The following is a 23,819-nucleotide window of genomic DNA, read 5'->3' as shown; positions in this document are numbered from 1 at the left end:
TTTGGAAGACTGTACAAAGTAAGCTGCAGAGCCATTTCATCCAAGGGGCAAGGACTCGGGTATTTACCCATCAACTTCTGCCCATCATTGGTTAAGATCAATGCCTGGAATTGTTCACAACCAGGCACTTCCAGCTTGCCCTACAAAAACCTGAGAAATACAAAAGTCACAAGTACTGATAGTCAGAATCCATTAGTGTATAGAAATGGTGAGCGCTGAGACATGGGCAAAGCATTCATAGTAACTGGTACATTCCATATTGCAACAGTCTTTGCAGCCTTTTCCACATTCTATGACAAAAACGGCACAGACCTAAATTGTGGCAATGCAAATCAATTACAATTTTACTGTCATTTTGAGACAAATTACCTGTACCAGAACAAATATGCATGCAGGTAGATATAGCATTCTTTTTGCCTTAATAGGAAAACAACTTAAATTTATAGCTTCTTAATTTGTTTTCCATTAAGACCAACTGAATCAAGGCTCATGCATAAATACCAAGATATCAAAGCAGGTCAAAAAATAAAAAAAGATCGTTCACTTTTGCCATCCATCCCGTTAAAATCTGTGGAGTCTATATGAAAAAAATGAGCATTTCATCACAATCACAACTAGTGCAGGAAGATTACACTTACAGATTCAGCCCATATGGATAACATTACCCGTATTCTTTTTAATTCTACCACTCAAGATGTCCCTAGCTAATTTTTAGAACCCATTATCCCAAAAGATTTTAATAAAATGTTTAATTAGTATTCAAAAGTGAGAAATTAACTATACTTTGGCACACAACTGACTTCAGGACTTTCTGTCCCCATCAAAGTTGTTTACTAGAATAGCATCTGTAATAACTTGATTTTCTCCCAGAATTATCCCACATATTTTCATACTTCACCTTTCAATTGAGAAACTTTAGAGCTCTCAGCATGAAATGACTTATGTGCTTGGTTGAAAGGAGGAATATGCACCAAAGAGGAGATTTTGGATGGAAAAAATACTCCAAGAAGGTTTCTTAGCATACTACTATACTTAAAGTCCACAGGCCCATATGGCCTCAACAATCTGTTTCTGCCCACATAGGAGCTCCTGATGTGATTCAGAAGGTAATCAAATGTTTCCCAAAAACATACATAATTAGGGTGTTTGTTAAAGTCCAAAATGGTAAGAACAACCACAGAAAGGTTTATTAGTGTAGTTACTGAATCATATAACGAATTTTCTCAGTTACAAAGGCTGCTGCTGAATCTTAAATCTGACCAAAATTTATATCACTATTCTAAACTCACTCCTTTTGTTAATTGTCATTATGGTTATTGCTATAAACACTCCTTTTTAAAGATATTCTAGTCTCTTTAAGTCAAATTTTGTGGTTTCCTTTTCCTGTTTTTTTTTTTCCTCTTGCTTTATTTTAAACCGAAAAACACAATTTACAGGTTAGAAAAGACTAAGACTTAAAAAAGTTAATCAACTTTTCCTAGGACACACAGCTACTTAGTGGCAGAATCTGGATGCTCACACATGCCTGACACCCAGAATTTGTGCCACTTGTCACCATGCAGTCTGGCTCCTGTGTCATGTTTGCTGCAACACCATGGCAATGCCCAACAGAGAAGCAGGAGGAGATTTATGATGAGAGTTATAGGAAATTAAGGAGAACTCATGAACAACTGAGAAGAAATGAAAAGATCACAGGAAAAAAAATAATAGAATAAGAAAGTAGGGAGTTGTAATAATGTTTTGCATATAAATGGTAATAACTTTTGCCTTAATCTTATCAAAGTATTTTGTACATGTAAATTATCCTACATTCATATAACAATATTTATTACTACCTACTATATTCCAGTTGCTACTCTAGGTACTATAGATATCAAAACAAAGTCCTAGGCTCCATAGATGTTTCCATTGTATTGGCGCAGAGAAACAACAGGCAAAGGAACAAATGAATAGCTTAAACAATACCTGATAGTCCATTATCATGGTCACAGAAGAAGGAACTATTGAATTATGCAAAAATATTGAAATAATTATGTAATATATTTAACTATTCAATAAAACTACTCAATTAAAGCTTCTAGTTCATTATTCTAATTCCAGTTCTAGTTTAAGCATCTAGTTCAAGCACTTAGTTTAAGAATCTAGTTTATTGTTGAATTAATAAATGATGCTATTTCAAATGGATAGGATTTGCTGAAGAAATGACCCTTGAATATTACTTTGTTGTTATTGTTATTCCAAGCAGTTCTTCTGGGAGGCAGCATTCTCATTTTTCTAAGAGGAATTAATGTTCCAGATAAGTAAAATGACTTGCCTATTATATCATTATAAAACTTGGAATGAAATAGAGAAGTTCAGAGATTCAATTCACTGTTAATAATTGCTGTGTTTATTTGTTATATCTATTATGTCATTTACCACTATTGGCTAGATGGAGCTTATGCTATTATTTTATTTTTATTTTTAGACTGATGAGCAAACTAAGGAAAATTATTAAGAAACTTGCCCCAAAGTAAGGGAAGTAAGTCTGAGTCCAAGTAGAATTCCATCTTCATATCTCTGTTTCTGTGTTCTCACCACACTCTCCAGTACCTTTCAATAAAGCAACAGACTTCTAGTGAATATTGACTCAACCTTTCTCTTATACTAATCAAAAGTAGTGGATATATTTCAACAAGTCTTACCCACTCACCCACTCAGGCTTTTAAAAAAGAGCAGTGCTATATTTCAAAGGAATATATGAACATATTTTTTACTAGTTTGTCATGTTCATCATTCATGAATATTTATTATTTTTTTAGAGTCTTAGATGCTCAGAGATCACAGATCCTTGTAAGAATCTGATGAAGGCCATGAACACTTTCTCTAAATAAATTTATAAAATTTCAGGATGTTCACAGGCTTTGAAGCATATTTTTTAAATCAGTGGGGTCAACAAACTTCCACATGAAGAATTTTTAATAAGATGTGCACCCACACCTTTCATAAAAGCAAACAAATTTGTCAGTTTTCATTAATTATATTTTCAAGGCTTTTAAATGAATGTAATGTCCAACAAAAAAAATGTCCATTGAGATTAAGGGAAAAATGGGCCGAGATGCATCTAATTTAGAATAGGGTAACATAAGACCTTAATCTTACAGATTTGACTTGATTCTGTTAGCTTTATATTCTTGGATATGATGCTTAATATCTTTGAACTTAGTTCTATCATCAACAAGATGTGAAAATGATTACCAATCATTTTAAGTTAGATAATGTGTTTCAATGCCTACACTTCTGTAAATATTCCATAATTGATCATTATTTGGTTTATTGCTGTTGTTGCCATGGTATTATGACTATAACTATGTATTATTAAATCAACACATTACTGTGTAGACAGTTCCCAACTTACGATGTTTCAACTTATAGTTTTTCAACTTCACAATGGTAGGAAAGCAAAATACATTCAGTAGAAATCATACTTTGAATTTTGATTTTTTTTCCTGGGCTAGTGATACGTAGCAGAATACTCTCATAATACTGGTTAGAAATAGCGAGCTACAACTCCCAGTCAGGCATGAGCTCAAGAAGGTAAACAACTAATACTCTACAGTGTACTGAGTTGTCAATGTTTTTTGGACATTGTGTTCTGAGCACATTTAATGTATACTCAGTTAAGCTTAGGTGTATTATATATGTTTTTGACTTAGAATATTTTCAATTTACAATGGGTTTATCAAGATGTAACCCTGTCATAAGTCGAAGAGCATGCACACTTCACTGTGATAGAATTTTGACAAAAGCTCCTCTTTGATATCAGAAGTTATTACCAAACAGAAAGTTCCAAATTTGACAACAGGAAAAACAAAGAACATGATCAGAAGATGAACCTCTGTACATTGTACAGATATTTTGTAAATATAGAATGCTATTTAATGGAAATAAGATATAGTGAAATACAAAAATAGTAGCTGATATTTTAGTATTTCTTTTTTTTTCTTTTTTTTGGGGGGGGGTATTTTAAAAATTTGTCCTGGAAGCAAAACACATTTATATGGATGAGATTTTAGTTGGACACATTTTCTGTTAGCAGGATTATATCTCCAAATTTTGAAACATTATACAATGATAAAAAGGATTAGCAGAAAGAAAAGAATATCCCCAAAAATGTTTCCGCTGCATCAGGGGATATGCTAAACACCATCTGAACAAAGATAACTGACTTTTTACTGCCCTCATTGATATGTTTGGATTTATCTACAAGAAAGATGAGACAGTCAGTGTTTATATATTTGGATATATTTGTCTTAAATATTTACACTACGCTAACTGCTTAAGCATTTTAAGGATGTTTTATGAATTCCTCATAGTTTTATTTCAAATGAAATTCATTGAAAATGTCAGCATAATTGAAACCATGTGTCGTCCAGAATTAGCTTTATGTTATCAGGGTGATGAGAAGTAAGGAAGTGTATAGATGTAGATATTTATTCTTACTGTCTTCATTTTACCCACTCATAAAATAGGATATAGTAGAGCTACTCTAATCGGAACTGAGTACTTGGGACTTGTAAAAAGTGACTCATATTTGTTATACTCCCTCTATTTTCATTATAAGCACAATATGGCAGAGACTGCCAATTGTCCAAGCCCACTCTCATTCTCATTCTCTCCTTCTTTCTTAACAACAAAACTCTAGTTAGAGTGGAGAAATCATATTCTTAGACTTTTTGAAGCTAGCTATGGCCACTGAATATTTGGCCAACAAGACATAAAGAAAAGTGTTCTGTGGGGCTTCTGAAAAATCTCCTTACAGAGAAATGGCATGCCCTATGCCTCCCATTCCATTTCTCTACTGCCTGGGATGTGGACTTTTTGGTAAGATTTGTATGGCCATATTGGTTCAGGGAGTGATATTCTTGAGAAAGCAGGGCAATAAAATAACATGGCCCTGGGAATCTGATGATTGTGAAGTGAAGCCGCTATGCTAGTCTAGGACCACCCTCCTCAGGATATGAAAGTGATAAATTTCTATTTTTTGTTTTTCTATAATTTTTGCACCAAATTCCAACTTTTATTATTTTTATTACCAAGTTTTTAAATAATTTCTTTTCTCAAATGATACCTGGCTTTCATATCATTGACTGTCATTCTTTTATTCACTAATTTAACGAATATTTAAGAACCTACTGTGTGCCTGTCACTGGGTTAGCAGCTGGTGATTGATCAAAGGACAAAAGAAGATTTAACTATAAAGTTTATACTCTATCAAAGAGGACAAACATTAAACAAATAAGCAAATAAAAAATATGTAATTACAAACTGTGATATAAAAAAGGAAATGATGCAATGAAAGTTAAAACAAAGACTAGATTTGGATAGAGATTCAAAGCAGAATTCTCTAGAAATATTCATTGAAACTAAAGGATGTGCAGTTACCAGAAAGAGAGCTGGAGGAGAGGAGCATTTGAAAGTACCATAAGCCAGGAGAGAGCTTAAATCATTTCAGGAATTGGAAGAAAGTCAGTATGACTAAAGATTAAAGGTTAAAGAGAGGCAAGAGATGTCATTGGAAAGACACATGAGGGTCATATAATACAGAGTCTGCTGGTAATGTTGATTTGAGGTTTTATTCTAACAGTGATAGGAGTGATTGAAAGAATTTAAGAAGAGCATTAACTTACTTTGTTTTGGAACTATTATTCTTGCTTTATGGAAAGAATAGATTAGAGGAGGCAAGAGTGGAAGATGAAAAGAGTAAAATCATTTGCAGGGATCCAGGTAAGGGAAGTTGGTGACTTGAACTAGAAGTGTTATCAGGAGAGATGAAGAGAAGCACGCATGTTTGAAATCTTTTTTACTAACAGTATTAACAAAATAGAAAAAAAAAAGGATTAAATATAGAAAGGTAGTTGTGACACTGGCATCATGGCATGAGCATCTAGAGAAAAGGAATACCAAATTATACAAGAATAGAGAAGCCAGGAAGAGAAGATTTGGTAGGAAGTCGAGAATTTACCCTTAAAAGGATTTAGTTTTACCTGTCTGTGACATATCCAAGTGGGAATGTGAGGTAGGAATTTGGATGAACAGGCATGAGGCTTAGAAGAGAAACATAAAAATACGAACAATGTATATCTCTTCCCTGCTCAAAATTCTTCAAGAGCTTCTCATTTCCTAAAGGTATGAAAACATCCAAATTCATAAAAATGGTGTTTTTATTCCAATTATGAGTAAGTACTAATCTACTTCTTGTTATATATCCTACTATGCCCTCCAAAAGCCCTATGTTCTAGTCACACTGGTTCCTGAATACACCAATAATTTTCACAGCTATGTGCCTTCTTTGTTCTTATTGTCTGCAGCTGATATGCAGTTTCCACCTCTGCCCCTTTCCCATATTTTTAACCTAATAATGTTACTCACATTTCAAGGCTCAATTCAGAACCCAAATCCTTCGAGAAGGTTTTCCTAATTCCTCAATATAGTCTTACTTCTTTACTATGATGTTGTTAGTCTACTTATTTGCAAATGCAAGAAATATTTAACTGCTTTATATTTTCTAAAATGAACTTGGTATCTGTTTCAAGCCCCTTTTCTACTTGATGATAGAAAACTTAATTTAGTTAATTCCAGTTTTTCTTAGTTTCTCAAACTTAAAAGGTTTAACTCAATCACTGACATGTTCTCAGTTCAAAATTGTTGTAGTCACTTCAAGATTCTACATCCCTTCCTCTTTTTTCTAATGTGACACATCTAATTTCCTAGGGTACTTACATGGTAATTGAGAAGTGTGAATTCCTTGTTATCCTATAACCTCCTCCATACTGACTGATACTTCTTTATTTCTTCTGATATCTGGTTTCCGCCACCTATCTTTACTGATCCATCTAGTTGATGGCCTTTCTCTCTGCATTCTCCATATCCTTAACTCATCTACTCCAGAATTAAAGTTCTTCTTATCTAACTTCCACACATTCTGTGATAGCCCAGGAAGACTGTAGTGTTCTTTATGGTTGATGCAGGCTCAGAAAATTTATTGAGTTTGTCTCAGAACCTCTGGTTCTTCTGTGGAAGCATAGTCACTCTAGAGATCTATTTCATAGATATTCCCATCTCATTAGTATCCTCTAAGAGGCTGACAATTCTCAGGGCTCCAGCCAAAAAAACTGACCCATATCTGCACTACTCTGCAATACCCTAGAAGAGTTATCTGAGGTTTCTATCATTTGTCCTTTATTCCAAGATTTTCAGACCCAGGAAAATAGGTCATAGATCCCTTTTCTGATGTTCTAACTCTCTTGCTTCCTTTCAACTCTTCTTCCTGTCTAGGCTACTCTATCTAATTTCTGAGTAGGAGGTAGACTTGTTCTTCATGTATGCCCTTTTAAGTCCATTGTTAAGAACATGAACTTTATTTCAATACTTCTTAGATCTTAACTATTTGAAATTCAAAACCCCCAGCTTTTATATGTCACAAGTTTCCAGTTCAAAAGACTAATTGCCTTGCTCTGAGTTTAGATACACAAAAGCAGAAAATTTGGCTTATTGTTCTTTGTATTCTATGTAATCATTGCCATGAAGAAATAAAGCAATGCTTGTCTCTTGGGAGTGAGAGGGTAGAGAGTGAGAAAATTACCAGGTTTAAAATTTCAAAATAATCTTCATTAAAGAATATTTTATTCTACTTATATTATAGTTTGCACTACAAATCTGTGCACTCTTCGAGAGAGGTAGTCTTGTGAGACAGTTAAAAGAGCCTCAGATCTTGTGTTAGATGGCTTGGACTTAAATCTCAGCTCTACCACTTATTAACCAAGAGCCTTTGGGTATTTTAATTAGCTTTTTAAGCATTAGTGTCTTTATCTTTGATAGTGATTGTACTAAAATTCAAAGGGTTGATGTGAGGATTAAATGATATAATCCATATTAAGCACTTATAATAGTACCTTAAAATGTAACTAGGAAGAGCTCAAAAAAAGATTAGTTTTAATTATTAGTGGCCAAAAAAAATTTCCTTAGTTTATAAGACCATGTGGGTCATCTAAAAGAGACGATATGGAACATCTAATTCAACACTGTCAATCTGTAGAGGAAGAAAACAATTTTGCAAAGGACCCAAAGCCTGGACCCACAAATTCTCCTGCCCTAGTACATTGTTTTCTCTCTTTTATCTGTTATACCATATTAATCACAGCACTTAGTTGAATGATCATGAAGTCTGATTCTATTTGAATGATTGTATTATATTTGTTAGTGATAATCATGACCTAAAGATGTATAAAAAGTATATTTTAATACTGAAGATTGATAGTGAAAAACATATAAGAGCATCTGGCTAGATCCTGAATATGCAAATCCGTGAGCAGTCCTCTTTTTTAAGGAAGATGCATTCAAAGGACACTAAGCACAAATAAATGCAGATTTATTGTTGAACAAAGCTTCAAAGTTAATTCCCCTCCCTTTTTTTTCCACATAAAAATGTTCTCACACTCTAATCCTAGATTCAGGAATCTAAGATTTTTCTGAATTTTAAATATATTTTTATTCTGATGATACTCTAATAATTAATATAAATATGTTTTGGGTCAATCTGATAATTAACAGCATATTTAAAATTTGTATATATAGTGCATAGAAAAATGTTGACTCCATGAGATTTGTATTAAGTGATATCGTTAATGTATATATGTTGGTAATATGTATCATTTTAATATGTCTGACTGAAGTAAAAATGTGAACAATTGAAAAACGATAATAACCATCTTGCTATCATCGTGTATCTTTGTTTTAGATGGAAAATATTATGTTTGCATACTAATGGGCATAATTTCTTAATAAAAAAATTGATGATGTAGAAAAGAGGTGACATACTTGGAGGGGCAAAAGTCCCTGAGTAGAAAAAAAAAATGAATAGATTCAAAAACATAAGTGTAGTGCCCTTAATAAGAACAGGATTATTAGATGCATTATTATTGTAGCAGAAGGAAAAATAGAGTATACATGTAGTTGGTAAATCTGGTGACAGAAAAATAAATAAGTTTTCTTTTCATTGCTTGCATATTCTCAGTGAAATAAAAAACAAAGTCATCAATTGAGTCCACTTAAAGAGTGTGAGAGTGAATTGGACTGGGAAATATAGTGGATATTGCCTGGAAGTGCTGAGACCACACTGAAATTTGGCCTAATCCACAGAAATGTTCCTACAATAAATAGAAGAACTCATTAGAAGAAAAGAGAAAATATGAATAAAAATTTAAAGAGTCTGTTGGCACTAAAATATAAAATGTTGGCAAAAAATCACATATTTTTATATACTAATGAGGAAAAGAATGGATGCAGAATAGTGAAAACACTCAGATTGATACTAGTCTTGCAAAGCTTGTCTGTTGCAAGTTGTCGGCATATCGGAGAAAAATGGGAACAGCGAAGTAATTCACTAAATGGCTCAGACAACTGATAGGAAGTGGCAGAAATGCCAAGCCAGGAAATATAGACAAACACTTCTAGACATATACTAGAGGCATAAAAGCAAAATCAATGTTTGAAATAGTTGGCAGCAAGTAAAGATCTTAAGGTAATTGATATCAATGACATGTTTACTCAATTTTATGGAAAAGAATACAAAATTAAATAAGCATTTATTAGGGGAAAAATGAAAAGAGTATCTCTGACCATCTAAAGAAAAAGTTTACAAATTATAAAGTATAGCATGATGAGTGTGAACATTTAAGCACCCTTATTTGCTACTTACCATGTAAAATATTGTTTGTAAAAAAGAAAATGTTCTCCAAATAAATTTAAAGCTGGAATTATTAGGGCCATTTGGTCTTTATGTACCAAATTTATGCTCAAAATAACTAGGAAATAGCAAAAACTCTATAAATTTTTTCTGGTATTTATTGAAAAGAGTATATAGAGCATTCCAATCTCAAATAATCTTTTAGCAGACAAGAAGTAAAGAAGAATAGATGGAGACATGAGTTGTTTTACATTAGTTGATGAACTAGATATAAAGAAAGCATAAAGACTGCATTTCTAATCAAAATGTTGGCAATAGTATAAGTATATATTGAATAAATCATGATTAATGTTTATGGCCTTGATCAAACAAATACCAACTTTAAGAGAGCCCTGCCAAGATGTGTTCCAACTCAAAAAGTTTCCAGAAAAAGCAACTGACACACTCAATTATATTAGTGTTACCTCCAAAGCAGGGCAGTGATAGGCATAGTGCTATTTTCAGAAATGTAATCTATTGAGATCAAAGCAACATTAGTTCTCACTAATCTACTAGATTTTTGGGGGAAAGACAACTAAATAGTTAGAGACAGAAGAACTTGCTGATAATCATTTCTGACTGAAAAAATTTTCTAGTTGTTATTAAGCTTGTAATATAGAAGAGGATATATAATAGAATCAAATTTTGTTGGCAAGAAAAGAGATTTTTAAAAATTTGTGCAAAATAGCCAGTTGAACCCAGACTTCTGATTCACCTCATTTTCAACCCACTTCAGATCTGAAAGAAAATTATCAATATAATATAAAAATAGAAATTAGCACATCAATATTCAAAAATATTAATGAGAAGTAACTAATCTTTAAAGCACAATTGGGTCCAAAACAATATAATAACTCCTTTGTTTGAGAATGCAAGAATACAAGTAGAGATTTTCATTCATATAATTTGAAAATATAAGAACTGGAGTTTAGAGAAAGACCTAGTACAAATTAGATGCACTCTTTCTGGTTTATTTTCTCAAATGAAATTCAATAGCAGTGTGCTGGACAGGCAAGATCTGTACAGTTTCACCGAGGGAAAAGACAGTAGGGTATCAAGTGGAAAGACAGTGGCTTTCTATCTGACATGAAAATGAAAGCAACATCAAAAAGGAGGCCAGATATCATCATGCCACATATTTGCAAAACAGGCCAGGCCAGAGGGAAAGAGTAGTAGTAGAGATATTTAATCTTTCAGACAAAAATTCACTAAACATGAAGTCTCCTGGAATTATACACCCAAACTATGCTCCCTTCCCACACTCCAGCTCCAGGATCTCTCAACTAATAATATAAGCTGACATCAACCAGCTCTTCAGACAAAAAAATAAACAAACAAACAACAACAACAAAAAACTTTAATAAACATGCATGCATATTGAGAACTCCAAGATGAAATATATATTTGAGGTGAATCCAGAGAAAGAATTCATCTGCTTAGATAGACTACCCATGGTCAACTGAGGGCCCAATTTTTATAAATAATAAAAGCCTAGAGACCATTTGCTGACCAGGGATCCTCTTGTACTCTGTACGCTGGGAAGAACCTCAGACTGAATTCTCTCCACGTCCAGCACTCTGCTCTTCTTATTTATGTACCTGAGTCAACAACTGCAAAGAAACCCTGGTTTCATCTCTCTACTTAGGGACTGAGATCTGCCTCATCCAATTAGAACTGAACAATTTGGATACCTAATTTACATAAAACAAATCTAATTGGGCAGGAACTTTAGCTGTAAAAGATGATTCTCCCTTTGTGGAACACAATTTCAATTGCCACCTGCATCTGTGTCTCCTGGGAAGTTGCTCCTTTTTAGTCAAATAAATGCTTTTTATTCTTTATTACAGTCTAAAATTAATTTTGATTTACAATACAAACAACAACAACAAAAAAACAGAACTATACAGATCCCAATCTGTGACCCATATTCAAGATAGTATTTCTGCATTCTGAGAAAAGGCAAAGTGTCAACAACAGCCAATTAAATAACAACCAGTTTTTTGTCTGTTTATTTTATTTTGTGATTTTGGATCATAGATTATGCTGGTTTGGAAAAGCAAAAAATAATTGGAGAAACAATTGTAGCTAAAATTAAATCATTTTATTTTCCCTAAATGATGGTAGAAACAGTAAACCTTATACTAAGACTTCCATTACCAACATTTCCATGCCAGCAGCAGCAGCAGCCTATGCCTGCTAAAAGCTACCAAAACTGTTGATATTTAAATTCCAAAAATACAATAGGAACAATTTCTATGTGATAAAAGCTATTTGTATAATTTATTTATCATTAACATGTCAACTAGACTGATTATAATGCAACAATCATTTGAGAAAAACTTTAAGCCATGCTGAGTGTCTGTTTGTTGCAAAAACTTAATTTTCCTGAACTTTCTTTCTAGATAATGAAATATATCTGTTAAAGTGAAAACTATGGGCCAAAAATGGTATCACTGTGCTAAATCCCATGATACCAGACCTAGACTTAATACCTGAACATATAGCAGTTTTGACCTTAACCAGATGTAATCTAAATCAAGCAGTCTGGAATTTTCTTGACAACATCAATGAGGTAATCTGTCACACTCCTCACCCGCCACTCCTCTACACATAGAAAGAAGAGGCGATCTGCATGATAAAACCCTTGCTGTTCCTTTCCTCCCCTCAAAAAAGATGTCCTATCCTAAAGATAATGTTCCAGATGATCATGTAAGGAGAATATACAGAAAGTAGAGTATAGACCTATTCCTCCTCTTATTCAAATGCTGTCCCATCCCTTCCCCTGTAAGCCAATAAATAAATAAGTTCATGTTCTTATTTCTTTCGTCAAATAACATCTTCACTCTTCAGAGCTATTCCTAAAACTTTTGCATGCTTTTCAATGTTGAATTTGAAACTTGGTGTTTTCTCCAGTTAAGATTTCCTTTCTATGTCTCTAGTTGGTATTTAAAAACCTCTAACTATGTTATGAACTGCAATTTAAAGCTCTTTTCTACAAGATGTAAAATGCCAAAGTGATATTTACAGAATTGTAAATATCTTCCTTGTAGAATTTAGAACTGTTATACGTAAGGGCAAGAAGTCACTCCTTAGTAGTGCTGAAGAAAATTAGAACACAGTCAAATGGGTAAATTTTCAGTCACAGTTCAATCTCTTCACTGAAAATAACTCCATGATGAAAAGTCAAATAAGAAACAAGTGTGTCATGGTGAGACTAAGGAATTATTTTTCTTTTAATGCATGGAAACTTGGCCTTGAAATTAACATCTACCAAAATTTTCTCAAAGTAGAATTCAAAACATCGGTGGTTGTTCAAACTTTCTGGGCCTCTTTATTTGTGAAGTGAAATTGAGGCTATACCTGCTCCACAGGAGTCCTCATTAAATGTTAGTTCTCCACTCCACCACAACTTAGCAGATAAGACATGTCTACACAAAACAAATTAAGTGGACTGTATTATATTCCATAAAAGATATAAATTCCTATTAGAAGGGAGAGAATATATATAATGTCAGATATTATTTGGGTGAGGCAGGTAATGGAGAAAGGGGTGGGGAGAGAGAAAGCAAAATTAGAAAATTGTAACACATTTGTAAAAGAACAAGATAATATTTAAGAAATGGAAAGAGTCTAGTTGCCAGCAGAGTAGACTATTTAAAAGAGAACCTTTGTAAGACTAGCCTGCTAGTGGGTTTGCATTAAATCATGAATGATCTTGACAGTTTAGAACAGTCTTCTTAAAATGTTGAACTATAGGATCCTATAGTTTTAGTGGGTTGCTTTAATGGTTTTATTTTTTTATCTGAATGATTAGAGACAGGCTTTAAGAAAAATCCATCTGGAGGTTATATATAAATTGAATCAGAAGAAAAGAAGCAAATATGTGAGGGAAATGTCAGGAGCTCCTGAGAATAGCCCAGTTAATGACATTATGAGCCAGAATAGATGCAAATCTAGAAAGAGAAGGAGAAATGGGAGAGACACACCAGTGGTGGCCATAAGGAAGGGCTCACAACTGGCCGAGGACTGTCTCAAGGAAGACCAAGAAAAAGATGTTGCTTAGGCTTCAAATTCAGGTAATTAGGAGAACAGTAATATCCGAGCCAGAAGAAGGAGTAGTTTTCAAAGCAAAGATGATGAGTTTAAGTTCTGACATAATGAGTTTAAAGCATAAGACATCAAGGTGATTTTATTTGGTCAGTAGTTGAAAATATGAATCTGAAATACAGATGGGGCTTCAAGGCTGGAGATGTAAATTTAAGAATCAGTAAAGGTGAACACTGAAGACATAGATGTAGATGAGATCATAAAACGAGGAGAAAGAGGATTAAGGGCAAGGATTTTAAGAAATGCTTATAGTAGTAGGTAAAAAAAAGAAAGAAAAGCAATTTGAAGTGATATAATTAAAGATTTCATGGGAGGGGGAAGAAAACTAGGATATAATATAGTACTATGAGATTGCATTGCATGGCATTTAAGAAATTAAACAGACTAGGGTTCCAGTCCCGTTCATTTCCTTATCTGAATACTAATGGGGATAATAATAGTACATTAAAATAGTACATTATACTTATAAATAGTACTTATAAATTTGTGTGAGATTGAATCCAATAACTCAAGACAAGCATTTAGTAATGTGCTTGGTACAGAGTTAATGCTCAATAAATTTTAGTAATAAAATAATAATGAGAGTGTACTTTCTTTCAAAAAATAAAAACATGAAACTAATGAAATAAGTATCATTATAGTCCCCACTTTACCGATATGAAAAAGAAGCCAGCAACACCATAACAAATGGCTCTAGGTTCTAATCCAGATGTGTCTGACTGGGTTACTTTCTTACCTGGTAGGAATTTCTTCTTAGTGAAGCAATTTGGACTCAAATACCTTGGAAAATGATTCTTAATTAAGTCTATTCAAGAGTATATATTAAAAGTTGCTTTCTGAAACTTCCATTTTTTGTTCACACAAACTGAGTTTTGCTCAGAGTCTAGAAACAGTAGCTTAAAAAAGCATCTATAGTCAAACATAAGTATTTGTATTATTAATACATATACTTGACCTCTAATATCCACACATTTTGCCTCTAAAAAATTGCTTAGACAGCTTAAATTTGTTTTCTTGTACTGTTCCTGGGTTTATAGGAAAGCACCAAAAATGTGTTGCTTCCAGTCTGTGAAACATTTATATTCAGGACTTCCATTTTGAGATTAAATTAGGATATGAATTAACTAAACTCATACGATTAGCTCTCTCTTGATTAGACACCTGCTTTGCTGAGATATAAAAATATTCTCAGCAAAGGCTAGTACGTCAACCACCTAAAAGAATCAAATCTTTTTATTATATTGCCTATGGACAGCTTAAGCCAACATATGCCAGGCTAGAAAACCAAAGATAAATATTTGAATATTACGGGTTTTAATAGCATTTTCATCATTGCTTTTTTAAAAACAATTGTGCAGTGCACCAACAGAACTGCAACAATATTAGTGACTTTCAACTGCATTTAGGGATTTTGGTGAAGGGAGAAATGATATTTTCAAAGAATATGTACTCTATATTCTTTAAGTTCTCCTATGCCTCTATGAAAAACTTGATTATTCTATCCACCTTGAGAATAAAGCTATATATTATGGTCTATTACACATGTGGAAGGGGTCTTATCAACAAAAAAAAAAAATTGTAAATTATACTTCACAATTATTCTGTGAAGATTTTTACATGGCTTCAGAATCATCATCAGGCTTATTTAATTATTCTGACATAATCAAATGGAAAAGAAAACATATAACTATAGGAAAGTTCAAAATTCTTTTTTAAATAAAAACTTTATGGGAAAATTGGTATATTCTATTTTAGCAGTCTATTATATTGATAAAATGTTAAAATTTTTCTTAGATTATATTTTATTAACTCTACATTTATACAGAAAAAATAATTACTTTGGTAAAATGCCTGGAAAGTATTTATGTATATGTACGCTCAGTTTCATATTTTTGTTTCCTAATCTATTTAATCTGTTATGGTCTTTATATTAATGAATCGTTTTAATTCTATTTGACTAGACTAGAATATGAAATGTTGATGTATTAAAGGATTAATTGTGAATAGGTATTCATTTTGGAGTTCAGTATATAAAATAAAAAAGTTTGAAAACAGAAATTATATCAAACTCTTTTGAATATCTTTATGTAAAATAAATGTATTTATGTGAAGTAATTCTAAGACTAGAAGAGCGTAGATGTCAGAGAGTTCTGACATGAAGTACAACTTCACATTAAATATTTAAGAACACCTAACACAGAAAGACAGGACACCCAACATGACAAGATTTGGTAATCAGGCCATACTCCCTGTCAGGACGTTTTGTCTGAAGAATGGAGAAGAGATTCAGTTATACAGAAAAACTGAAGGACTATATTTTGGCCACTTTCCTGAATTGGAAATTTGAGAATCGGGTAATCCTGTTTGCTTCTTGTTGCAAAAGGCTTCCATCATATGAAAATAAAGAGAATAGAAGACATCTATATAAATTTGCTTTATTTTCAGAGGCCACATGGCATACTTAGTTTAAACTCATTGAGTGGTAGAGGTAATTGTGATTGTGATAATAGCAATAAATTCAAGTTTCATAAGTTTAGGAGTAGATTTCTATCTCTCTTGCACAATGAAAAAGATCTTGGGGGCCCATAGTGAATCAGTAAAATTAACTATTCTATGTAAGACTGATTGTCAAAGAGAATATCAGTGTACTGAAGGTTTTCAGAGGCTGTGACTCCTGGAGCAAATTGATCAACTGTAATGGAGACCCTGAGGAAAATATAGATCCAGGCAAACAGTGAGTGTATTGCAAAAGTGAGCTTTAGAATTATGAAAACTGCAAGTAAGTCATATCCTGCTTTGAAAAATGAGTCAACGAAAGAGGAATAAAAGAGTAAAATGAAGGGGACCACAAAAGACACTTAGCATTGATTATGTCATGGAAATGTGAAGAAATAAAACTCAATGGAGAGAGAGAGTAAAACTTTAATAAAAAAAAATTTCTGGAAAGAAATGTTGATGCTTGGGAAAGAGAGAAAAGAAATAAAATGAAGGCCACGAAAAGATTTCAGAATCTTAAAAATAAAATCTAGTAAACAGTGTAGTATCTCATTACACTAAAGGTGACCTGTAATGTAGGGCTCCTGGCCAGAGCAGGGCCCAGTCCCCATGTTGTCACACACACATGTACACACATACACACACACACAAGTTGTTTTAAAGCTACACATAGGCAAGTAAGTACTTGGTTATGGTACTCAGCCCTGACATAGTATGATGGTTGAGAAACCACAGAAAATACTCCATGTCTCTTGATATATGACCTCAAGCCAAGTCTTTACGTATAAATGCCATAAATTCTTGGGAGTTGTGCAGCTCTAGATGTAAGAGAACATAGTTCCTAAGTGGGAAAGATTTGAGTAGTGACATTTTCAAGAAAACTGACAAAAGAATTTTCTTGTTGAATCTTTCCTCTGAGTAGCATGAAGAAATAAGTCCCTCTGTAACAAAGAATCAGCCCCAGTAAAGCCAAGCATTCATTGTATTGTTTTGCTTTGTGTTCCAAAAAGTGGCTCCAGAAGTACTCTTGAATTTGGGTGATATTTACAACAGTTGCACAAGATGGCTGAGAAATAGTTTGCAACGTTAGACAATTTATATTATTCTTAAAATACATATGCCTAGATGTAGACATAACTAGATGGACAATGAATGCTAGAATTGATAATGTTTCTAAAAATATTTAATAAGATTTTATTTTTAAATATAAAATCCTCAGATTTAAATAATTTTTATTTTATTATTTTATATTTATTATATTTTAATTTTAAACTTTAATACATAATTAAAATATTTTAAAAGAATACATATTTATATTATTTATAATAATTAACAAGATAGTCAGGACCCAGTCAAGAAAACAATACATATTAGTTATGTCACAGAAATAATTTAATATAAGAAATTTATTAACTAGAGTACTAAAAGAGCAAAAATATAACACTGAGTAACATAGAGGTAGCCACTGCTAAAATAAACCACCACTCTTTGGGCTGAGAGAACAAAGAGAAGAGATTTGAGTTTTCAGGACCTAAAAGTTTACATGGAGCCTTACAGCTGGGAGCTAAACCTCCAAACTGGTATCTCAGGACCTTGGAAGAGTGCCCCCGTGGCACTGGAACTAGGAGCTGAGGAACATCCACTAGCTTTCTGGTGCTGGTGTCTCTGAGGGGATATAATGAGGTTGGTTCTGGAATGTGAAACAAATAAACAAATAAACAAAAAGAAACAAAAAACTGAAACCAACAGCAACTACCAGGATGCAGAACCATTGTTAGAGAGACTCTGACAGAAATGGAAGTAAAATTATAACAGACCCTAGTCTTTTTCTTTCCTCTGGCTTTCCAGTCTTCCTCTAGTGCCCCTGTTGGAAGAAAGATAACAAACCGACAAGAAGAAATGTGGATTGTCAAGTCCTAGTCTCAGCATAATAATGTAGTATAGAGAAGAGTGGTTTTGAAGCAGAGAACCAAAAATTTAGTAACCTACACAATTTATAACTTTTGACCACTCAACATCTATCTTCTGCATATATTTAAACTCCAATACAACAATAATAATATTTTTGCCTACCAAAAATACGTCTCTTTCTTAAACAAAACTCTCACTTGCTCCCATAAAATGTGAGATGTAGATGTGAAGCCATTGTTACTCTGTGGACGTCCTGGGGTGTACTCTGTGGCAATCACAGTATTCCTCTCTGGAAGTTATCGATACCTTCTTAAAGATCAGTCAAATTTCCACCCGAATATTCTAATTTAAAGACTAAACTGCAAAATTAAACAACACTAACCACCCTTATATAAAACAACAAGGTGACACGCATACATAAAGCGAGGGAAAATATGCCAAGTTTAAATTCCTCATTCCATAATTGGCCACGAGGCCGTAATTACCCTTCTTTACCTACCCATCATATGTTACCTCTGACCTCAGCCAGAACCTTAGATGATTAGAGTTCTTTACCTGGTAGGGTGATCCAAAATTTTATTCCTAAAGAATTTAAATCCTCAATATTTTGTTTGTGTATGTGTCTGTTTTGCTTTGGTGTAGTTTTCCAGTAACTTTTACTATTCAACATGAAAATATTAAAAGGAAGCTTAGAGAATCCACTAGGCTCCAGGCATAGACCACCCATACCCCTATTAGAAAGGACGATCACAATTACTTCTTGATCATTTCCCCAACCATTAGAGTGACACCTCCATCCCCCATTTTCTTTGCATGTTGGTTCAAAACCATGAAAAGTACAGAATGGTCACATAGCATTCCAATTTATGGACCTTTTAGCATGGCCATGGTAAAGACATTCCTTCTGTGAAAACTAAGCCCTCCAAAGCAACTTCACTCCAAGTCGCAGAGAATGAAAGCAAAAACTTCTGTGAGTGTGTTGTTAAGACATAACAAGAAGAACAATCATTTCATATCTAACCTTGATTACAAGATGAATTGTTCTTGCTATAGGAGTAAATAGCATAATGAGTTGGTCACTGATTCAAGCATAAACTGTACTCTTTAGGGTAGAACTTCATCGTTTCAAAGTACTCTCTCCCAAGTGCTGAAATCAAGCATTATCAAGAAAGTAATTTAATAAATGAAATAGGTATGGAATATAATTTTATTTCTTTGACATTTTATGTTCTGCTTATTTTATATTACTTTCGTATAAATTTTTATAAAAATATATTGTTTTGAATTTTTTAAATACAATTACACTTAAGTTTTAAAACTTTATATCACTGTGATTGATCAAAGGTCGAGATCATGATAGAAATAAAAGATATGTAAATGGAGCTCAAAAAAACTGCTGAAAAGAAAAAATAATAAGAAATCTTCCAAGTTGATCTGCTTAAATTTTTAAAAATGCTAACAAGAAAAGTGAATAGATTTCTGTCAAATATGACATATGAAATTCACAAATGGCACATTGTTAAATATTTATTAATATTTTAATTACTAATCAAAATAATAAAAATAAGTATTATAAAATTATAAAAATACATTACTTAATTTTCAACTTGAATAGGTCAGATGGAATCAGACATTTATTATTTGCAGGATGATGTAATTAATGATCAAAACAATGAAAATAAAAAGAATTAATTACTCATGTCAAATTTATGATTCATAACAAACAAATGCAACTCTAGATTGAATATTAGAGTATGAAAAAAATTATATTTATTAAGTTGGTAAATTAAGTAAAAAAACAAAAGTTCTTAATTATTTACTATGTTTACTAGATGGTAATTCTGGAAAATGATAATAATATCATTCTGAGAACATGATAATATTTGTGACAGAGCATAATTCTATTTAATTTTATTATTATGAATTTTCTTTCCATTATCTTGGCAGAATATTTACATTTAATTTTAGAACAAAATTATTTCAAATGGAGAAAAAAACTATAGAAATGAACTTTCTATAAAAATTGTGGTAAAATATGCACATATGCATAACATAAAGTTTACCATTTTATTATTTTTGTGTGTATAGCTCAGAGTCGTTAAATACATTCACATTATTGTGCAAATATCACCACTATCTGCAAAACTTTTTTTATTATCCCAAACTAAAATTCCATACCCATTAAAGGATAACTTCCCATTCTTTCCTCACACCAGAAAATTAGACTTTTAATATTCCAAATTCAAAAGCAAAGTACTTTGTTTCTACTACAGCATTTTTCACAACCTATCTTAAGATCATCTTTGGGGCCTTGTTTATGATTGAAAACATTTAAACTGGCAAATAAAGAATAAAACAGGAAATGTCACTTACACAGAAACACACATACAAGCAATTACTAGAACCAGGGGGGAAAAAGAGTGAATAAACAATAGGAAATCAATAGCATTCAACACAAACAAGTAATTACCAATATAGAACATAGCAATGTTGTTCTTAAAAGACTAATAATGTTTCTTCAATATTTAGCCGAGCACAATAATGCTTTTATGGTAATAGCACTGCATTATTTTGGGAAAACAATGGAGAATGACTAGATTTAATAGAAATGACTTAGAAATATGATGGTAAAAGAACCAAATATGAAGACAGATAAAATATTAAAACAGATGATTACTAACAGATTGCTATTGTGAATTACTTAGTAATTCACAATAATATTATTAATGTGAAGGGTATTAAAGTGAGAGAATGTCATCATACCTAAAATAAAAAAGGAAATAGTACACGAGTTGAACAGTTCTAAGGAACAAAAATCATATTGAACAATTAATATCTATTATACAAACTTGAAATACTAGATAAAAACAGAAACATTAAAGAGATTTTCATTGGTTTTCTCCATGATGTAAAAAGGTCATGTTTTGAATGAAATGAAGAACTTTCAGTTTTAGGCATTGATTTCAGAGATAAATGCATAATGGTTCAAAAGAAAGGATGTACAAGCCAGAATTTTGGCTAAAACTCTAGGTACTGTCTCTGTGCCAAGCAAGGCTTACAGTGTGAAATATTCACAAAGAAACATGGTCTCAATTGTGCCAATAGTAATAATAATCTTTGGAACAAGTCAAGATTATATGATATTTTCCGGATCTGCCCAAAGGTGGAACAACTGAATGAGACATGTATCTCGTTCGATCTTACAATGACTCTCAGACACATTAGGGAATGCTGATTAAATTTTGTTAATATCATTAGAATTAATTCAGATGAGATAAAATTCATTAGCAAAATTAAGGAAATATGCTGATGCTCCTCAAATCAAGATCAAATTATGTTTTTTGTTAGAAATGAAAAATTTTAATTTGAGCTACATGCAGTTACTTGATATGAATTATTAATAGTATTAATCATGATAGCAACAGGTTACAAAACTAATTTAAACTTGATTGTTTTACTTTAAATTTTTTAAATATTTTCTTATTTAGAAATTATTTTTCTAAATTGAAACAAATTTTACATGAAATATATTTTAATAAAATATAAGGATATTAGATCACATTGAATCTTGAAATTAATTTCTATAGAGACTTTTCTAGATAGTACAGATCAAGATTTAAGTTATGTTAGAGTTAAGATATGTGTGGCCAAATTGAGCAATATTGATTCCTCTACTAACGTAGCATTGAAATATTTAAAAGAAAAACATTTTAAGTATGTGTAGATTTATACGTTGCTTTAGCAGTAAAAATTGTGACTTACAAGTAAATCATAAAATAAAATTAAAATATTTTGTAGTATTTTCCATGACTGTGATGATTTATATTTGATTTTATTACAATGAATGAACATAGCATCAAATTTATTATATATTTTTATTTAAACATGGCTTTAAGATTTTATTCCATTTATTACTGCCTCAGCCAAGACAAAATTCTCTAACTTGAAATTAATAAAAGTATGTAAGAATTATAATGCTTCAAAAAATGTTTAACAAAAAGAATGAATAAACATATTAATTATAATAATCTAATTAGTGATTTTATTAAAATAAAGGCAAGAAAATAAAATTATATGGAATAAATAATAAAATATATGAATTTTACATGAATTTATTACTTATCCAGACATTAGCCAACTTATCAACAGATTACCCAGTAATAAATAACAATGATTAAATTCAATTGTCTTTGTGATTTTACTGACTTTTATTGATGAAAAAATAATAACAGTTCTACGTTTGTCATCAATTTTGTCCTTACGAAGGTATACTTGCCAAAGTAGGGGGAACAAAGAAGTGCTCCCAAGAGTCATCAGGTAACACTGAGAAGTAATTACAATGGCTTTACTAGAAGCCAGACCTTCTCCATCTTACCCACCCCAGTCTTTCAGAAATCAGGGACAGGAAGGAGATGGAGGCAGAAAAGGAACCAGACACAAAGCATACAGGACTTTGTGTCCATTTCGGGGGCATGGAGCGTTCTCACAGCTTTCATATTATTGCAAACACTGAAGTCAGTAAATGAAACAGCTGATGCTAGTCACTACTAGAACTTCACCAGAAAACAGCCTCATTGTGAGCCAGGAAAGGCGCAAGGCCAGAAGTTGGGGAGCACTCAGAACAAGTTCTTAGAATAATTATCCAATAAGTAATTAATGAAGAAAATTAAAATTTTAATTAATAAGAAATGTGAGAAAAGAAAATAGTAGAAACAACATTACATCATTATAGGTCTGATTAATTAGATAAAATTTAGTCTGTGTGGCTTCAGTTTGAGTTTTCAAATAACGGTCACAGCTCAGCAAAGAAGCGTGAAATGGGGTTATCATCTTACCGGTCCTTAGTAGAAATCAGGGCCATAGAATGTGCCTCCTGAGGCCAGAACTCATCTGTCAGATAAACAGATACCTGGGCTTCTGGGCTTCAATCCTGTGCTCTGGACACCTACATCCATGTCAAGTTTAAAATTTTATTTTTAAATAATGTTTTTTAAAACTGCATGTTTTTAATCTCCTTTATAAAAGCTGTTTCTTCAAGGTAAAATAAATTCTCACTTAGAGTCCTATGGTTTACTTGAAAAAATAATTCGAAATTCATTTAGTATTCAGAAATTGTAGCATTAAAAAATAAAAAGGAGTTTACATTTGAAAACAAGAAGTTTCATTGTTTAATTTATGAAAGCCCTTTTCCTATGAGCATGTGGTTTGTAAAAATTACATGATCTGGCTAGTCCTTTGCATACTCACCTAGGTTTCTTCTCCATTTCCTCCTTTTGCATGTACCAAGGACATACAATTTAATTCAACAATTTAATATTCCAAGTGCTAGTAAAAAGTCAAACATCTTGAAGATGCTTGGTGTTCAGATTTGCTGGAGAAATATCTGGTCTTTAAATAATTAAACTAATGTTAGTTAACTCGCACGCTTTGTTATTGTTTTCATTTCTTATTTTAGGAAAAGATATTTTCTTTTCCTATCTGGAAGAAGAACTTTTTCTTTTATTTTTTACATTTATTCATATGGTTCCTTTTGCGAGGG

This window comes from Pteropus medius, unplaced genomic scaffold (assembly GCF_902729225.1).
Source record: "Pteropus medius unplaced genomic scaffold, Ma_sr-lr_union100, whole genome shotgun sequence".
NCBI lineage: Eukaryota > Metazoa > Chordata > Mammalia > Chiroptera > Pteropodidae > Pteropus > Pteropus medius.
This window is presented reverse-complemented; position numbering follows the sequence as displayed.